Source organism: Sorex araneus, chromosome 5, assembly GCF_027595985.1.
Source record: "Sorex araneus isolate mSorAra2 chromosome 5, mSorAra2.pri, whole genome shotgun sequence".
Taxonomy (NCBI): Eukaryota; Metazoa; Chordata; class Mammalia; order Eulipotyphla; family Soricidae; genus Sorex; species Sorex araneus.
The window spans coordinates 48,178,944-48,182,300 of NC_073306.1; positions in this window are offsets into that span (position 1 = coordinate 48,178,944).

A 3,357-nucleotide genomic window follows, 5' to 3' on the forward strand; every position below is an offset into this window, starting at 1 on the left:
GATCACACCCACAGTGCAGAACTTCTTTTTTGTTGTTCATTTTTGGGTCATATCCAGCAGTGCCCAGGGGTTACTCTTGGCTCTGCACTCAGGAATCACTCCTGGTGGTGTTCAGGGAACCATGTGGGATGCCAGGGATTGAACCTGGGTCAGCTGTGTGCAAGGCAAGTCCCCTACCCACTGTACTACCACTCCAGCCATTGCTTAGAACTTCTGACTCTGCTCTCAGGGATCATCCCTGGTGGGCTCAGGGGACCATATGTGGTGCTGGGGATAGAACCCTGTTCGGCATGCAAGGCCAGTGCCTACCTGCTGCCCTTTCTCTTCAATCCTCAATTCTTTCTTTTCTTCTTTTTTCTTCTTTATTTTCTTCAGTTCTCAATTCTTAAAAGATGTTGTGGCCTTAACCTGTGATTCTATTTCTCAAAGTGTGACAGTGCTGTCTTGTGCAAAATGGCTTGATGGAAAGTGCTTGGGAGCACGGATTGTAATCATTATGTGATCAAATCCAGCCAACTTTATTTTTATTTATTTGGGGGCCACAACCAATAGTTCTCAGGGCTTAACTCTGGCTTTGGGATTATTCTTGGCAGGCTCGGGGGCTATACGGGGTGCCAGGGATCAAACCTGGGTGAGCAGGCAAACGCTCTACCTGCTCTACTATCACTCTGGCTCCTAAAAATCCAACCAATCTTAGTGCTACAGACACCTACACCCAAAAGCACAACATGTTTCTATGAAATGAGGAAGGCATCCACAGCAAGCCCGAGCGGAAGGCCAGTACCTGTCCAGCTGCTTTCATTTTCTCTCTAGACAGATGGGATCACTCAACTGTCTCCACTCTCACCTCAATAGACACGCAAGCTCTGGACTCTTAAGAGTCTTCTTTTGTTTTATTTTTGGGCCATACCTGTGCTCAGGGCTTACTCCTGGCTCTGGGCTCAGGGAGTCACATTTAGGGGATTGTTATGTGGTACCAGGAATCCAACCAGGGTCAGCCACATGCAAGGCAAGCGCCTGATGCACTGCTGTCTTCCCAGCTGGGTCTTCCGGGGGCTGGAGCAATAGCCCAGCGGGCATCCCATATGGTCCCCTAAGCACCACGAGTGATTCCTGAGTGCAGAGCCAGGAGTAACCCGAGCATCGCCGGGTGTGACCTAAAAAGCAAAAAACAAAACAAAAGCCAGCTGGGTCTTCCTTTTTCTTTTTTTTCCAGTTTTTGAGGCCGCACTCAGCAATGCTCAGGTGTTACTCCTGGTTCTCCACTCAGGAATCACTCCTGGCAGTGTTTGGAAAACCATATGAGATGCTAAGGATCAAAACTCAGGCTGGTTGTATACAAGGCAAACACCTTACCACTGTACTATTCTGGGTCTTCCTTTGTCCTGGCATCCAGTACTGGGAGAGGGAGTTTGGAGATTCCAGAATCTGAGTCCTGGAACACAAGGCTGCCACAGGCCTGGGTGTTATGGGGCTGCTTGTTTACAGGGAAGGGGTATTCTTTAGCCCTCAGGAAGGGAACCTGCTGATGGGTCGGAACTATCAGTTCGTTGCCCTCAGCAGAGCCCTGATCGAGGAGGCAAAGACAGGCCCTTCACTGCTGCCCCTCCTGGCCTGAAGCTCAGAGGTGAATCTGGGAGCCAGGCTGCCTGACACCTCTTGCCCGCTCTGGCCTGTTGATCCTGACTCAGTTCCTGTCTCAGGCCCCTCCCTGTGCCTCCAGGCGTCCATTTCCCAAGTCTAGGAGGCCTGGCAGGCAGGAGGCATCAGGCCCTGGCAGGGCATGGAGTGCTACAGTCAGCTTTGCTGCCTGAGTCAGCAGGCCCTAGGAGTTCGGGCTACAGCCCAAAGGGTTTCCCTCCTTCTGCCTGCGGCTGTCCCACCTCGACCCTCCTGCCCTGCAGCCCTTCTACCCTGAGCTCCAGGCCTAAGGTTGGTCTCTTTGCAACCTTCTTAGCCGGGAAGAACAGCTTTGAAGGTGGCAGTGGTAGAGGGAAGGTAGTCATCACTTCCCCCTGAGAATGGGACAGGCTTCCGATGGTACCCGAAGAACTCTGGTTAGAGGCCAGAAAGAAGTTGCTAGGAAAGTGTGTTGGAATGATAAAATGCAGGTAAGCGGGAAAGTCGGACGCCTTTTCTTCCGTCACCATCACCTCGTGCAGCTGAGTTAGCCATCCCAGCACACCCTCTGAGTCCCTGCGGGAGGAATGTCACATCACTTTAAATGACTCAGCCCCTGAGTCTTTTCTCTTCAGTGCCCCACAGTTGGGAGAACCCACATCTTGCCGAGTCCAGGCCTGAAAATAAAGTGGAAGTTTGGGGAAACAAACAAAATGAGATCAGGGTGTGGGACTGTTTCAAAGCTATGGCAGGTCCCTTTCTACCTGTGGGTCTTAGTTTCTCCATTTCAACAGCAAGCAGGAGGCTGGCACAGATATACCTGAGCTCCCTGCTGACTGAATGATATTCTCTAATTTTTGGATTTCTCATCCTCCGCCCCATTCCCCCACCAATCAGACATCAGTTTCAGATCCTGTATTTGGTGCTTTATCTTTTTTGAGTTTTTTTTGTTTTATTTCTTGTTTTTGGGTCACACCTGGTGATGCTCAGGGGTTATTCCTGGCTCTGCACTCAGGAATTATTCCTGGCATGCTTGGGGACCATATGGAATGCCGGGGATGAACCCCAGCTGGCCATGTGCAAGGCAAACGTCCTACTCGCTGTACTCTCACTCGGGTCCCTATCAATTTTGGTTTGGGGTCATACATGGCAGTACACAGGACCTATTCCTGGCTCTGTGCTCAGAGATCACGCTTGGTGGTGCTCCTGATCACTCCTGGGATACTAGGGCTCGAACCCAGGTTGGCTGCCTGCAAGGCAATTGCCATACCTGCTGTACTCTCATTCCAGCCCCCAGTACACTTTTTTTTTTCTTTTTGGGTCACACATGGCGATGGACAGGGGTTACTCTTGGCTCTGCACTCAGGAATTACTCCTGGCGGTGCTCCGGGGACCATATGGGATGCTGGGAATCGAACTCGTGTTGGCCGCGTGCAAAGCAAACACCCTACCCGCTGTGTTATCACTCTAGCCCCCCAGTACACTTCTTAAGGTGCTGCGGATCATGCAGTGCTGGGAATTGAACCCAGAGCTCCCACACGTCAAGCTTGCACTCAGCCCACTGTACCGTATCCCCAGCACAAGAACAAGTTCTGAGGCCAACAAGAGTGAAGGCCTCTGGCCACCCTTTTTGTGTCCCTTCCACTATCCCCTGGGTGACGTGCCACAACCAGCTGGCTGGACCACATGACCCTGCAGTACCACCCCAGGCCCAAAGTAAAGGTGACGTCACACGGC